Below are 17,105 nucleotides of genomic sequence, written 5' to 3'. Positions count from 1 at the left end.
AGGTCTTTTGTCTCCCTAGGTAGGTTTATTCCTAGGTATTTTATTCTTTTTGTTGCAATGGTAAATGGGAGTGTTTCCATAATTTCTCTTTCAGATTTTTCATCATTAGTGTATAGGAATGCAAGAGATTTCTGTGCATTAATTTTGTAACCTGCAACTTTACCATATTCATTAATTAGCTCTAGCAGTTTTCTGGTGGCAGTTTTAGGAGTCTCTATGTATAGTATCATGTCATCCGCAAACAGTGACAGTTTTACTTCTTCTTTTCCAATTTGTATTCCTTTTATTTCTTTTTCTTCTCTGATTGCCGTGGCTAGGACTTCCAGAACTATGTTGAATAATAGTGGTGAGAGTGGACATCCTTGTCTTGTTCCTGATCTTAGAGGAAATGCTTTCAGTTTTTCACCATTGAGAATGATGTTTGCTGTGGGTTTGTCATATATGGCCTTTATTATGTTGAGGTAGGTTCCCTCTATGCCCACTTTCTGGAGAGTTTTTATCATAAATGGGTGTTGAATTTTGTCAAAAGCTTTTTCTGCATCTATTGAGATGATCATATGGTTTTTATTCTTCAATTTGTTAATATGGTGTATCACATTGATTGATTTGCGTATATTGAAGAATCCTTGCATCCCTGGGATAAATCCCACTTGATCGTGGTGTATGATCCTTTTAATGTGTTGTTGGATTCTGTTTGCTAGTATTTTGTTGAGGATTTTTGCATCTATATTCATCAGTGATATTGGTCTGTAATTTTCTTTTTTTGTAGTGTCTTTGTCTGGTTTTGGTATCAGGGTGATGGTGGCCTCATAGAATGAGTTTGGGAGAGTTCCTTCCTCTGCAATTTTTTGGAAGAGTTTGAGAAGGATGGGTGTTAGCTCTTCTCTAAATGTTTGATAGAATTCACCTGTGAAGCCATCTGGTCCTGGACTTTTGTTTGTTGGAAGATTTTTAATCACAGTTTCAATTTCATTACTTGTGATTGGTCTGTTGATATTTTCTGTTTCTTCCTGATTCAGTCTTGGAAGGTTATACCTTTCTAAGAATTTGTCCATTTCTTCCAGGTTGTCCATTTTATTGGCATAAAGTTGCTTGTAGTAGTCTCTTAGGATGTTTTGTATTTCTGCGGTGTCTGTTGTAACTTCTCCTTTTTCATTTCTGATTTTATTGATTTGAGTCCTCTCCCTCTTTTTCTTGATGAGTCTGGCTAATGGCTTATCAATTTTGTTTATCTTCTCAAAGAACCAACTTTTAGTTTTATTGATCTTTGCTATTGTTTTCTTTGTTTCTATTTCATTTATTTCTGCTCTGATCTTTATGACTTCTTTCCTTCTGCTAACTTTGGGTTTTGTTTGTTCTTCTTTCTCTAGTTTCTTTAGGTGTAAAGTTAGATTGTTTACTTGAGATTTTTCTTGTTTCTTTAGGTAGGCTTGTATAGCTATAAACTTCCCTCTTAGAACCGCTTTTGCTGCATCCCATAGGTTTTGGGTCGTCGTGTTTTCATTGTCATTTGTCTCTAGGTATTTTTTTATTTCCTGTTTGATTTCTTCAGTGATCTCTTGGTTATTTAGTAGCGTATTGTTTAGCCTCCATGTGTTTGTCTTTTTTACGTTTTTTTCCCTGTAATTCATTTCTAATCTCATAGCGTTGTGGTCAGAAAAGATGCTTGATATGATTTCAACTTTCTTAAATTTACTGAGGCTTGATTTGTGACCCAAGATGTGATCTATCCTGGAGAATGTTCCGTGTGCACTTGAGAAGAACGTGTAATCTGCCGTTTTTGGATGGAATGTCCTATATATATCAATTAAATCTATCTGGTCTATTGTGTCATTTAAAGCTTCTGTTTCCTTATTTATTTTCATTTTGGATGATCTGTCCATTGGTGTAAGTGAGGTGTTAAAGTCCCCCACTATTATTGTGTTACTGTCGATTTCCTCTTTTATAGCTGTTAGCAGTTGCCTTATGTATTGAGGTGCTCCTATGTTGGGTGCATATATATTTATAATTGTTATATCTTCTTCTTGGATTGATCCCTGGATCATTATGTAGTGTCCTTCCTTGTCTCTTGTAACATTCTTTATTTTAAAGTCTATTTTATCTGATATGAGTATAGCTACTCCAGCTTTCTTTTGATTTCCATTTGCATGGAATATCTTTTTCCATCCCCTCACTTTCAGTCTGTATGTGTCCCTAGGTCTGAAGTGGGTCTCTTGTAGACAGCATATATATGGGTCTTGTTTTTGTATCCATTCAGCCAGTCTATGTCTTTTGGTTGGGGCATTTAATCCATTCACGTTTAAGGTAATTATCGATATGTATGTTCCTATGACCATTTTCTTAATTGTTTTGGGTTTGTTTTTGTAGGTCCTTTTCTTCTCTTGTGTTTCCCACTTAGAGAAGTTCCTTTAGCATTTGTTGTAGAGCTGGTTTGGTGGTGCTGAATTCTCTTAGCTTTTGCTTGTCTGTAAAGCTTTTGATTTCTCCATCAAATCTAAATGAGATCCTTGCTGGGTAGAGTAATCTTGGTTGTAGGTTCTTCCCTTTCATCACTTTAAGTATTTCATGCCACTCCCTTCTGGCTTGCAGAGTTTCTGCTGAGAAATCAGCTGTTAACCTTATGGGGGTTCCCTTGTATGTTATTTGTCGTTTTTCCCTTGCTGCTTTCAATAATTTTTCTTTGTCTTTAATTTTTGCCACTTTGATTACTATGTGTCTCGGCGTGTTTCTCCTTGGGTTTATTCTGTATGGGACTCTCTGCGCTTCCTGGACTTGGGTGGCTATTTCCTTTCCCATGTTAGGGAAGTTTTCGATTATAATCTCTTCAAATATTTTCTCTGGTCCTTTCTCTCTCTCTTCTCCTTCTGGGACCCCTATAATGCGAATGTTGTTGCGTTTAATGTTGTCCCAGAGGTCTCTTAGGCTGTCTTCATTTCTTTTTATTCTTTTTTCTTTAGTCTGTTCCGCAGCAGTGAATTCCACCATTCTGTCTTCCAGGTCACTTATCCGTTCTTCTGCCTCAGTTATTCTGCTATTGATTCCTTCTAGTGTAGTTTTCATTTCAGTTATTGTATTGGTCATCTCTGTTTGTTTGTTCTTTAATTCTTCTAGGTCTTTGTTAATCATTTCTTGCATCTTCTCAATCTTTGCCTCCATTCTTATTCCGAGGTCCTGGATCATCTTCACTATCATTATTCTGAATTCTTTTTCTGGAAGGTTGCCTATCTCCACTTCATTTAGTTGTTTTTCTGGGGTTTTTTCTTGTTCCTTCATCTGGTACATAGCCCTCTGCCTTTTCATCTTCTCTGTCTTTCTGTAACTGTGGTTTTTGGTCCACAGGCTGCAGGATTGTAGTTTTTCTTGCTTCTGTTGTCTGCCCTCTGGTGGTTGAGGCTATCTAAGAGGCTTGATGGGAGGCTCTGGTGGTGGGTAGAGCTGACTGTTGCTGTGGCGGTCAGAGCTCAGTAAAACCTTAATCCACTTGACTGTTGATGGGTGGGGCTGGGTTCCCTCCCTGTTGCTGTGGCGATCAGAGCCCAGTAAAACCTTAATCCACTTGACTGTTGATGGGTGGGGCTGGGTTCCCTCCCTGTTGGTTGTTTTGCCTGAGGCAACCCAACACTGGAGCCTACCCGTGCTCTTTGGTGGGGTTAATGGCCGACTCTGGGAGGGCTCACGCCAAGGAGAACTTCCCAGGACCTCTGCTGCCAGTGTCCTTATCCCCACGGTGAAACAGAGCCACCACTCGCCTCTGCAGGAGACCCCCCAACACCAGCAGGTACGTCTGGTTCAGTCCCCCCCAGGGTCACTGCTCCTTCCCCTGGGTCCCGATGCACACATTACTTTGTGTGTGCCCTCCAAGAGTGGGGTCTCTGTTTCCCCCAGTCCTGTCACAGTCCTGCAATCAATTCCCACTAGACTTCAAAGTCTGATTCTCTAGGAATTCCTCCTCCCTTTGCCGGACCCCCAGGTTGGGAAGCCTGAGGTGGGGCTCAGAACCTTCACTCCAGTGGGTGGACTTCTGTGGTATAAGTGTTCGCCAGTCTGTGAGTCACCCACCCAGCAGTTATGGGATTTGATTTTACTCTGATTGCGCCCCTCCTACCGTCTCACTGTGGCTTCTCCTCTGTCCTTGGACGTGGGGTGTCCTCCTTGGTGAAGTCCAGGGTCTTCCTGTCAATGATTGTCCAGCAGCCAGTTGTGATTCTGGTGCTCTCGCAAGAGGGAGTGAGAGCACGTCCTTCTACTCCGCCATCTTGGTTAATCTCCCTTCCTTCTATTTTCTTGGGGTTTAATTTGCTCTTTTTCTAGTTCTGAGAGTGGAATCTTAGAATATTGGTTTTAAACCTTTCATCTTTTTCTAAAATAAACAATTTAAGCTATAATTTTCCCTCTAAGCACTGTTCTAGCTGCATTCCACAAATTTTAACACATTGCATTTTCATTTCATTCAGTCTAAAATTTTTTTAAACTTCCTTTGTTTTTTATTCTTTGGCTTGTGCATTATGTAAAACTGTGTTTTACTTATAAAATATATGAGCATGTTCTAAGTATCTTATTGATTTCTAATTTATTTCCATTGTGGTCAGAGAATGTTTTCTGTATGATCTCAATATTTTGGAATTTATTGAGAATCCTCCTGAGGCCCAACATATGGTCTTTTATGAACATTCCATGTGTACTTGAAAAGATTATGTATCCCACAGTTGCTAATGCAGTGCTTTATAAATTCAATTTGGTCAAGTTATCTGCTAGTGTTTGACAAGTCTTCTATATCTTTACATGTTTTATCTATGCTGAGGGAGGTGTGTTAAAGTCTCCCACTATGTTTGTGGATTTGTTGTTTTCTTCATATATTGTGCTTCATGTATTTTAAAAGCTTTGTTATGGGTACATTTTGGATTACTATATTTTCTTAATGAATTGGCTCTTTATCATTATGAATTAACGCTATTTATGTCTGGCAATACATCTTGTCCAATATTAATATAGCTGTTCCAGAAGTCTCATGATTAATATTCTCATGGTATGTATTTTTCTATCCTTGTACTTTTAACCTATCTGTGTTTGTATATTTAAAGAGTGTATCTTGTCAATAGTCTATAGTTGCATCTTACTGTATTTTTATCCAGCCTGATGTTCTCTGCCCTTTAACTGTAGCATTAGACTCTTTAAATTAAATGTAATTAACAACATATTTAGGTATCAATTTATTATTCTGCTGTTCATTTTCTATTTGTCCCATCTCTACTTTTTCCTCTTTTCATGCCTTCTTTAGCATTAACTATTTTTCAAATATCCCACTTAATCTCCTCTATTGGAAATTGTTTGCTATCTCTTTGTGCTCTAGGGTTTACTATATGGACCTTCAACATATAGCAGTCTAATGTCAAATAATATTATACTACTTCATGGACAATGTATCTTATAACAGTATACTTCCATTTCTTCCTTCCCATCCTTTGTGCTGTTATTGTCATACACATTTTATTTATACATTTATTATAAATTCTGTAGTACATTGGTATTATTTTTGCTTTAAACAGTCAATTATCTTTTAGAGAAACTTAAAACTGAGAAAACCATATTGTTTATATTTACTCAGATATTTACCATGTCCAGCTGTCCTCATTCTTGAGTTTCTAATGGTTATCATTTTACTTCAGCCTGATAGCTATAAACTCTTTTACGTTTTGTTTATCTGAAAAACTATTTCATCTTCAAATTTGGGGAATATTTTTGCTGGATAGAGAATTCTATGGCTTCATTTTTTTATTTTGAATTTGGAAATGTGATATTTTATTTTATTTTATTATTTTTATTTTTTAATTTTATTGGAGTATAGTTGATTTACAATGTTGTGTTAGTTTCAGGTGTACAGCAAAGTGAATCAGTTATACATATACATATATCCACTCTTTTTTAGATTCTTTTCACATATAGGCCATTGCAGAGTTTTGAGTAGAGTGCTGGATAGAGAATTCTAGATATTTTTGTTTGTTTTTGTTTTCTTTTTCAGCACTTCAGATGCTGTTTCATTGTCTTCTGGCTTGCATTATTTGTGAAAAGAAGTTAGTTGATTCTTACCTCTGTTCTCCTGATAGAACATGCCCTATTTTTCTGGATGCTTTAAGGTTTTCTCTTTGCCACTGGTTTTTAGCAGCTGAATTATGGGGTACATTGGAGTGGTCTTCCTTGTGTTCTTCCTATTTGGAGTACATTAAGCCAGTTGGATCTGTGTATTTATAGCTTTTATCAAATTTGAAAAATTTGAGGCATTAGTTATTCAAAAAATTTTTTTCTGCCTAACTTCCTCACCACACACACAGACTCAAGGTATTGAAATTGAACATATGTTATCAGTATTGCTTGATATTGTCTCACAGTTCACTGAGCTCTATTTTTTTCAACCATTTTTCTCTGTGTGTTTCTGTTTCTATTGCTATGTCTGAAAGTTCACTTGTCTTTTTTTTCTACAGCATCTAATCTTATATTAAGTCCATCAGGCAACTTTTTAATACTAAATACTATATTTTTCAGCTCCAGAATTTTATTTGCTCTCAAAATAATTTCCACTCCTTTATTTATAGTGTTTATATTTTCCTTTAAATCCTTGAACATATTTATAATAGCTATATGAAAGCCCGCATTAGCTAATTCCATTATTCCTGTTATTTCTGCTTCTTTGTCTATGAATGCTGTGAATGTTACACTAGAATTTCTGGATTTTGTTGTTGTTCTTAAAGAGTTTTGAAGTTTGTTAGGCAAATAAGCTACTTGAGAATTAACTTGATCCATTTGATGATTTTTTTTTAAGCTTGGTTATAGTACTAGAATAACTTCTATTCTAATGCTAGTTCAGTCCTACTTCTAAGGTACAATCTACCTGGGGTCTCTACCGGAATCCCAGGTATTTTGTCCACTCAGGCTCATCAGAACTTAAATGTCTTCCAGTTCTTTCTTATCTCTAGGAATTGTTCAGCTTACAGCTCTCTACCAGCTGTTCTTTGCCTGACCTCGTGGAATTTTATCCTGTGACTATACATCTTAGTTATCAACCAAGAACTCAAGGGAATCCCTATGAAGATTTTCTCAGCTATTTGCTGCATAGTTTTCTCTCTCCAGTTTTCTACCTGACAAATTCCAGCTACCTAAGCCTCCATTAAGTGTGATCTCTGTTTCCTCAACTCAGTGAGACCACTGTGCTGTGCTTTGGTTTCTTTTCCCTTTACAGTGTACAGAAGATGAATCCAGGCAGAGAGCTGGGCAGAATCCAGGCAGAGAGTAGGGCTCATCTCATTTCTTTCTTCTTTTTTTTTTAAAATTTAATTTAATTTATTTACTTTTTATACAGCAGGTTCTTATTAGTTATTTTATACATATCAGTGTATACACGTCAATCCCAATCTCCCAATTCATCCCACCACCACCTCACCCTCACTTTCCCCCCTTGGTGTCCATACGTTTGTTCTCTACATCTTTGTCTCTATTTCTGCCTTGCAAACTGGTTCATCTGTACCATTTTTCTAGATTCCACATATATCTGTTAATATACGATATTTGTTTTTCTCTTTCTGACGTACTTCACTCTGTGTAACAGTCTCTAGGTCCATCCACGTCTCTACAAATGACCCAATTTTATTCCTTTTTATGGCTGAGTAATATTCCATTGTATATATGTACCACATCTTCTTTATAGATTCGTCTGTCGATGGGCATTTAGGTTGCTTCCATGACCTGGCTATTGTAAATAGTGCTGCAGTGAACATTGGGGTGTATGTATCTTTTTGAATTAGGGTTTTCTCTGGGTATATGCCCAGTAGTGGGATTGCTGGGTCATATAGTAATTCTATTTTTAGTTTTTTAAGGAACCTCCATACTGTTCTCCATAGTGGGTGTATCAATTTACATTCCCACCAACAGTGCAAGAGTGTTCCCTTTTCTCCACACCCTCTCCAGCATTTGTTGTTTGTAGATTTTCTGATGATGCCCATTCTAACTGGTGTGAGGTGATACCTCATTGTAGTTTTGATTTGCATTTCTCTAATGAATAGTGATGTTGAGCAGCTTTTCATGTGCTTCTTGGCCATTTGTATGTCTTCTTTGGAGAAATGTCTGTTTAGGTCTTCTGCCCATTTTTGGATTGGGTTGTTTATTTTTTTAATATTGAGCTGCATGAGCTGTTTATATATTTTGGAGATTAATCCTTTGTCCATTGATTCGTTTGCAAATATTTTCTCCCATTCTGAGGGTTGTCTTTTCATCTTGTTTATAGTTTCCTTTGCTGTGCAAAAGCTTTTAAGTTTCATTAGGTCCCATTTGTTTATTTTTGTTTTGATTTCCATTATTCTGGGAGGTGGGTCAAAAAGGATCTTGCTATGATTTATGTCAAAGAGTGTTCTTCCTATGTTTTCCTCTAAGAGTTTTATAGTGTCCGGTCTTACGTTTAGGTCTTTAATCCATTTTGAGTTTATTTTTGTGTATGGTGTTAGAGAATGTTCTAATTTCATTCTTTTACATGTAGCTGTCCAGTTTTCCCAGCACCACTTAATGAAGAGACTGTCTTTTCTCCATTGTATATCCTTGCCTCCTTTGTCATAGATTAGTTGACCATAAGTGTGTGGGTTTATCCCTGGGCTTTCTATCCTGTTCCATTGATCTGTATTTCTGTTTTTGTGCCAGTACCATATTGTCTTGATTACTGTAGCTTTGTTGGATAGTCTGAAGTCAGAGAGTCTGATTCGTCCAGCTCTGTTTTTCATCTCATTTATTTCTGTTCTCATATGGATTACAGTCCTTCACTGGCTCTTGTCCAATTATTGAAAACAGTTAATTTATATATTTTTATATATAGTTTTCTAGTTGTTAACAGTGGGGGGCAAGTCTGGTAGTAGCTCAGAAGCAAAAATTCCTCAGCTTCCTTTTTAATAAATATTTTCACTGCATTCAGAATTTTAGAGGAACAGTTATTTTCTTTTAGCACATCAAAATTATACTGATGGTTGTAAGTTATACTAACTTTTGTCATTTCTGTTGAGAAGTCATCTGTTGTTCCTTTGAAAGTACAGTGTTTGTGTGTGTGTGTGTGTGCATGTGGGCGTGCAAAGGTGGGAGGGACTGGCTTCTTTTACTATTTTGTCATTGGTTTTTAGAAATGTAATTATGATTGCCTATGTGTGCCTTTCTTTGTACCTATCCTGCTTGGAGTTATTAGGACTTCCTGAATCTGTAGCTTAATCAGTTTTTGGAAAATTCTCAGCCAAGATTGCATCTACCACATCCTGTCTCTCCCCCTTTTTTTCAGACTTCAATTACATGTTTGACTATTTATGATGTTCTATGTATCTCTCAAGCTCTTTTCGCTATTTTTCATTCTTTCCTCTGAAGAGAGGAAAGATACTTCAGTAAGATATTGTCTCTTGACCTAATTAACAGTTCACTGATCTCTTTTGCCGTGTTGGTTCTGCTTTAAGAAGACCTACTGAATACATTTTCTTTGTTGTTGTTCTAGAATTACTATTTTATTCTGTTTTTAAAATAAATTCTAGTTCTTCCCTGGTAAATTTCTTTGTCTTATCATTCATTTTCTTGAACATTTATCACAATCGTTTTAATGTTTGTTTTATATAACTCCAATATGTGGATCACCTATGTTTTTACTGTCTGTTTTTTTTCCTCTTGATTTTTCTCAATTTGGCCTTGTCCCCTGGCATGTTTGGCAATTTTTTATTAAATGCCAGATATTACATTTGAAACATTGTTGTGGTTCTACATGTTGTTCTCTCCCCTCAGATTTCAATTTTCATCTGGCAGGCAGTTAGGATAGGTGTAGATCACCTTTTACTAATCAATAATTGAGGTAATTTGAAGATGGATTTGATTCTCTGAAAGCTTCTGGTTTTCTATTCATCCTAATGCATATAGTCTTTCAGGAGCCTCAACTAGAATCTTAGGGTGTGTATTTGTGCTCTTCTTGGAAGGTTCTAAAGTCCAATTTTTGTTCTGCTGGTATTGTGAGATTCCTGAGTATTCTTCATTGTGTAGCCACTTAGCTGCTGCTTGATTTCTTTTCTTTGCCTTTCACTCTGTGCAGTTTAAAATGAGGCAAATGCCTTTAGGAGGAAAGTGGAGCAGAATAATACATTCACTTTTCTGAGGTTGTCTTTCCTTGGGTTTTAGTCCCTCAGGTCCTGACTGTCTTGGTAGCACTGCAACCTGATTATTTTCTCTCTAAGCCTGTGATATTCTCACAATCTCTGAGATATTATTATCTTTTGGCCTTTTGGTCCAATGCTACTTGGAAATCAGCTAATGTTTCAAAAGCAAAGGCAGCAGAGAATGTCAGGTTCACACCAATGCCCTTTCCTTCTCTCTGGCTTCTTGGCCCCATTCTCAAGCTCTTAACTTTGATTCCATTTTTTTAATTGGCTAATACAAGTCTTCGAGTATTTTTTCCAGAACATGTTAAAAAGCCATTTATTTTCTTACCTGTTTCATTTGGAAAATATTTTTCTCTTACTTTCATACATGTTAACAACTTAAATGAATGTATAAGCCCTGGGTGAGACCAATTATCCTCTCTCCATTGTTTCATTTTTCATCTGTGATCTAGTGTTACATATACTCTTGAAGCCAATCTTTTTTTGCCTTTGTTGATAACTTGTTTTTGTTTTGTTGATAACTTAAATTTTCTTATCCTAGAAATCAAAAGAATTATCAGCATATGTGTCAATATAATCTCTTTTCATTAACAATCCAGTCACAGATTAAACCCTTTGTTTTTTTAAAGGCAGAGATTGTGTTATTCTTTTCATAGGTATATACTACATGTTTATTGCTTTGAAAAAAAATAAATACAGGATATTTTTCTCATTTAAAAAAATTGAGCCAATATTAAAAATATTTGTTGTAGAACATTCATATAATATATATCTAAAAAGTAGAAGTCCCCTTAATACTGATTCTCCAGGGTTGGTTAGGTAACAGATAGCATTCCAATAATATTATGTAACATCTTACAGAAAAATCTGAGTGAACTTTTTGGCCAACCCGATATTTATGGACACTATGTACAAAGTTTTCTTTTTAAAAAATGGTATCATGCACGTTATTTTGCAATTTGCTTTTATCACTTTACAATATAGTTTGGAAATCTTTCCAAGTTAGCAAATTTTTCTGGTTATCTACTGCTGCATAACAAATCACCCCAAAATTAAATGGCTTAAAACATCAATGTATTACTACCCCTTTTAGTCTGTGGGTCAGAAATTCAGACAGGGCACAGTGTGGATGGTGTCTTTCTTCCCTATAATATCTGGGTCCTCAGCTGGGAAGACTCTTACAGCAGGGGCTAGAATAGCTGGGGACTGGGCAGATATCTATCTCTATCTTTCCCTCTTCCTCCCCCTCTCCATTTCTCCTTTATTACCTTGCTACCTCCTATCCTCCACACAGCTAGCTTGGGCTGCCTTGCAGCATGGCAGACTCTGGGTAATTGGACTTCTTACACGGTGCCTTAGGGCTCTAAGAGAGTGTTCCAAGAGACAGGAAATAAAAGCTTCCAGTTTAAGTCCTAAGCCTGGAAACTGGCACAAAATAGCTTCTTTATTCGATTAAAGAAGTAACATATCCTGTCCAGATTCAAGGGAAGAGCGATGTAGATCCCAACTTGATGACAGGAATATTAAAGAATGTCCAGCCATATTTAATGCAGCATGGTAAAAAAATTCACCTTCAGTCAAGCATTATTTACATTCTTCTAACATGAAACATACCCAGACACATCCAAAAGTTCCAAAAGTCTCATCTCCTTGTGGCTTGAGGTCATGGATCAGTTCATTTAAAGCAGGTTCATGGGAGGTTCTTCTCAATCTGAAGATCTGTGAGCTCCTCCTTTCTCTTCACTAAATACCCTCCACACACCTGTGAGGCAGAGATATAGTAACTGCAACAGACACCCCATTCAATAAGGGAGGATGTGAGTGGTGTTTCCTGTAGCAGTCACACTGGTTCATAGCAATTCTGAAATCCAGCTGGGAATGTGTCATCAGTTCCTTAATTAAGGCCCAGCCCTGCCTCTTGGGAATGATTCTTCACAGCTCTTGGCCTCATCTTTTGGGCTCTTGGTTCCGCTCTCAGCCGTTCTCCCTCTCTCATAAGAAATAACTCCTGTTTGCAGCATGTTTATTGTCCATGGATGGTCAGGGATCCAAAGGCCTCCTTTCCTTTTGTACTGTCTCTGTCCCTTTCAGCCCCAAACTGGTATGTTTTCTTTAAAAACATTGAGGGCTTCCTGTGATTTAAACTGGAATCCATCCATTAGAGAAAAACTACACTTACACACCCCTTTAAGAATAGGCCCTTCTCTATTTTCAGCCCCTGGTGAGGCTGCTGAGGGACCGTGTCTCTAAGATTCTTGAAAGCTCTTTTAGGCCTGCCCTTAAATATGTGTGAGGTCTTAACAAAGGATTTGACTGCACCATCCCTAACTTAATCTTTATCTGGAGACCACATTTTACTGCCCTGGATTTGAATGTTTTTGCCTGGAGATGTCAGAATGAGGAACAGTTCTTCTCTCGAACACAGCAAGTCCTGGTTCTTTCTATTTCCTCTAAATTCTACTCAGAAAAATGGAATGATTTCTGCTTTAATTCATCTCTGCTTGTCTTTTATCATAGGCATCTAGAAAAACTCACTTGGCTCCTTCTGTGCTCTACTTGGAACTCTTCTAGTCAGATCCATGAGTTCATTAGGTAGCCTTCTCATCTGTCACATTACTACAGGCAACTGTTTTGCTAAGTGACCCACCAGTACATGGCTCAGGTGCTCTCTTTCCCAGCTTCCAGGAACAGTTTTCTCGGTGTCCTTCAAGTCATTTCCAAGAGTCTTCCTGAGGCCCTTGCAGCTTTCACTGACAGACTTCCGAGGCACTTCTGCTTGTCGTCCAATCCCAAATCCAGCGTTTTAAGTGTTTGTTACAGCACCAGTCTACTTCCAGATACTGAATTTTGTTCTGGTTATCTGTTGCTGCCTAACAAACCACTCTAAAACCTCCTGCCACAAAGTAGAGAATGTGTGTTGTAAAGAAGCCAATGCATTCCATTGTCTGCATTTTGATAGGATACATGAAAAATGTTACCCTCCAGCACGTACCCAAATGATTTTTTCTTTTTCTGCCTATTTCTCTTCAGAATGCAACAGACCCCTTCATCCCCCTCTACCCTTGACTGTCTTGGGCACTTGAAGTAGATGTAGTTATTGTAGTTATTATGTAGAACTACTATTTCAGGTAAAACAAAAGAAGGAAAGACAGGGGAAAGGCTGAGGTAGGGATGGCAATGACTTTGACCATATTAGAAAATGTTTACCACTTGGTAAGGTAGCAATTGTCCAGGTGTCTGATTTGTATAACTCTGAGTCCCAAAGCTAGAGGTAGGTGATAGAACAAAGTTAATGATTACTCCCAGCTGTTTCCTGGACGGCTGTATTATTCTGGGTTGGAGAGAGTACTTATGCCAAATCAAGGTACAAATGCATGGAACCCATTTTGTTCCATGTTGGTTTTAGCTTCCGTTCTGATATTTGGTACAAGATTTTCTTTGGCAATTTAACAGGAAGGAGCTGACACATTTTGACCCTTAATAAATATATATTGAACAAATAAATAAAAGTTGGAGCAAGGGTACCAGGGCCTGAGAACCTGCAACCCTCTCAACCTGTAAGTCTCAAAATGGTCATAGTTGGCGAGGGCCAGGAAACTGTATTTAGTGTGCTCACCAAAGTCGGCCACCTGGCTTCCTAGTTCTTGATGTCCATTGAGGTCCTTGATTTTTTTCCCTCAAGGTAATGTCTTTGACATGTGTTAACTACTCATGAATAATGACAACAGCCAGCATTTGTTGAACACTTACTATGCCTGGAGCTGAGTTAACTGAGTGAACTGCTATTTCAGGTTATCACATTTAATGTTTATGACAAACTTATGGAGTAGATACTCTAATTATCCCCATTTGACAGATGAGGACAGTGAGATTTAGAGAGAACCAACAATTTGCCCAAATTCACACAGGCAGTGAGGGCAGAGATCTGACATATGTGTCCTGCTCCGGTTAAATGGTTAAATCTACTTTCTACCAGGAACTCCATGTGTGTATATAGACTTGCTTAAGGGACTTTGGTGACTTGGTTGCCATCCAGAAAATGATAGAACCACTGCTGCAGAGGCAACAGATTACTAGAAGATGCAGCTTTCATCCAAACTAAGAGATTGGTGGGAAAGATCATTCTGAGACTATCCACTCTTTTAGTTCATCTGCCCATGACCCTTCAGGGAAACTCTTGGAAATGCCTTCTCTGTATTGATACATCTCTGAACTAGGTAGGTAGGATTCAGCCAATGGCTTAAGGAGATAATTTTGGAAGTAGGGCAGGTACAAGAAAAGATGGTAAGAATACAAGGTAGCAAATGCTAAATGCCAAAGGTATGGTACCAGCAATGAGTGCTACGAGGGCTCAGAGGAACCACGCCCAGGCTGCAAACCAGGAGGTGCAGACAAGGAGGGGACCCTGATTAACTTGTGCCGCTGGCTGTTAGCACCAATGCCGACGTTCTCTTGTCAGCTGCCCCAGCAGGAATAGAGGTGATTGCTGAGTTGTTTGGACCAGAGGCTTATGGCAGTATTGCCTGCTTGGCTCCTGATTGGTGTGAGAATTTTTATATATATCTTTTCTTTGATTCTGGGAATTGGAAGACTCTGAGCTGGTGGCACAGTCTTTCTGCCACCTAGAGGGGGCAAGGGACTAGGGACCCTGGAAAAGAGAGTGCTGTAAGGAAAGGGTAGCCTGCTCCAGCCAGGTGGGTTCCTTCTGTGGTGCACCCTTGGGAGGAGCAGAAAGGGACTGGTAGGTGCCTGATTCTGTCTGTGGAACAGACAGAGATGCATCTTGGTGTTTGGATTTTTCTTTTCTTTCCTTTCCTTTTTTTTGACGACACAAACCTTGGTAGCACTTTGTATTCTGTCAGCTTCTGGGCACATGAGAGGTAGACAGGTGGGGACCAGAAAAGGTGACTGGAGGCTCTAAGCTAACGGGTTGCCCTTGAGGCACGGGGCAGAGGAGGAAAGGGATCTGTCTGGGTATGGACTTGGCAGGGGGCAGTGCCAGGGCAGGCTGCAGACGGTCTTTGAGATGCCTAGCTCACACCTGTGTCCAAGCACCCTCTCCCCCTCGTCAAATCCATTCTGTGACCTTGGAAAGGGAAGTGGGGGGCCAAACCACGTGTTCTCAGGCCCTGGGGAGAGGGATCAGAGGTCGGTGGGCGATCGCCGCAGAAGTGCCTCCCTAGATGGTGCTGGGATGAGCACCTCGAACCCTCCTCCTCCCCCAGTTTTGGCCGCCGGCACCTCAACTCGGCACCCGCCCTCCCCCCGGGCGAGGATGCAGGTGTGATCCTGGCCCTGGGGATGAAGTAGTTAAGGTGGGGGGCGCTTGGGTAAGTTGTCCAATACCGAGGAACAGCAGTTTGCCGGAGTTAACGTGGGCAGCTTCTTTGGGGAGGAAGGAAGGAGGACCGTCTGCCAAGCTCCAGTTCGCCCCCCGCGCGTGTGCCTGTGTGTGCAGTGCGTGTGTGTGTGTGTATGCGCGAGTGTGAGTGCGCGCGCGCCGAGGCGTTCCTCAGGTTGCGCTGCCTGGAAACCGAGGGAGCCATTGGCAAGGCGGAGGGGTGGGGGTGGTGTCTCCCAGACCCCCCAAGGCGAGGCGCGCCCCGAACCCCGGCTCCTGACGCGGGCGAAGGCAGGGCGGGGACGGCGCCGCGGGCGGTCTCAAGGCCCCGGGGGGCACCGGGGAGGAGCCGGGGAGGAGGCCGGAGCTGCATGGAGTTTCTAGGGCGCGCAACTCCGGCGGGGCCTCGGCCACTGGGCTCCGGGGCGCAGCGAGGCAGCCGCGCACATGGGCTGAGCCCGCGCGCCGGGGCTCTGCACGGCCAGCGGGAGCGGGAGGGGTAGAGGAGCGCGCCGAGCCGGGGGTGCGGGGCAGCGTCCCCAGACGGGAGCCGAGGACAAGGACAGGAGGAGCGCGCCCAGATCGCGCTCCGAGCCGACGAGGGGCTCGCGCCGGCCCCGGCGCGCGCTTGGGGAGCGGCCCGGGGCGCCGTGGGAGCCGGCGGCAGCGAGGATGCCGGCGCGGGGCCGCGGCGGCCGGCCGGGGGTGTGAGCGTGAGGCTGAGCGCTGCCCGCCGGCGCCTCCCCCCGCGCCGCCCCCTCCCTGAGGGCCTCGGAGGAAGCCCCCGGCGCGCGCGGAGGCGCCTCGGAACCCGGGCTTCGGGGCGGCGGGCCCGCGCGGCCGGCTCCGGCCCAGCCAGAGGTGAGTGCCGCCGCCCGCTCGCTCCCGCCCTCGCCTCTTCCCTCCGTCCTCGCCCCTCTGCACCGTACTCCAAACCCGCGGCTGTCGCGGGCCCCTGGCCCCGGAGTGGGCGGGCGACAACGCCTCCTATACCTGTTGGCGCTGGCGGAGGGCACCGGGCGGGCTGGGGGTTGTCCGAGCTGCCTTGCCCTCCCTGGGGGTGGCTGCTGGCCGCCAGCCCCGAGGCGTGGGGCCGGGGCAGGGCCGCGGGTGTCCCACCCGGGTGTCCCGGAACTGTGCTGGCTGCAGGCTGGGAGCCGCTCGCTGAGTCCCCTGCGCCGGTGGCCGCTAGTCTGCGCGCCCCCGGCCGCGGGCGCCCGGGCGGTGGAACGGAGGGGAGCTGCACCGCAGCCCAGGTGGGAGAGCGGGGCGGCTTCCAGGTATCCGGGAAGCCGGGAGTCATGGCGATAGGGGGAGGATTCTCTCCATCTCCAGCCCAGGCGCGGGCTGCTCGCCCTCCGGGGCGCACGCTCCTCGCTGCCACCCGCCCGGCGTCCGCGGGCCCTGGGGAGCGCGGGATCACCCGGAGGCCTCCGGCAGCCCAGCCCGGGACCTGGCTGTCACTCAGCTGGACCCTGGGTCCCCAGCAGCTCCCAGAGTCCCGCTCTCGGGCAGAGGCGGGTGCCGACTTTGCCGGGCAGTCTGGGTTTACCGTGTGCCCCAGCCTCCCCGGACTGGCGCGACGGGGAGTGAACTTCCTCAGA

General features: G+C 42.2%; 1 protein-coding gene across 12 annotated transcripts in view; it reads left to right on the top strand.

Moving 5' to 3' along the window:
• CALN1 (calneuron 1) overlaps positions 1 to 17,105 on the top strand; it is a 491,684-nt gene that overhangs the window by 85,532 nt on the left and 389,047 nt on the right. Inside the window, exon 1 of one of the 12 annotated variants that reach the window (XM_057529220.1) lies at positions 16,287 to 16,362. The exons of the other annotated variants lie outside the window; for them this stretch is intronic. The gene's annotated coding sequence lies outside the window, so the exon portion shown is untranslated. Of the gene's footprint in view, positions 1 to 16,286; positions 16,363 to 17,105 lie in introns of those variants that run through there. 12 annotated transcript variants of the gene reach the window in all.

Source organism: Balaenoptera acutorostrata, chromosome 15, assembly GCF_949987535.1.
Source record: "Balaenoptera acutorostrata chromosome 15, mBalAcu1.1, whole genome shotgun sequence".
Classification (NCBI taxonomy): domain Eukaryota; kingdom Metazoa; phylum Chordata; class Mammalia; order Artiodactyla; family Balaenopteridae; genus Balaenoptera; species Balaenoptera acutorostrata.
The sequence above is the reverse complement of the archived record's forward strand: the minus strand, read 5'-3'. Positions and strand labels throughout refer to the sequence as shown.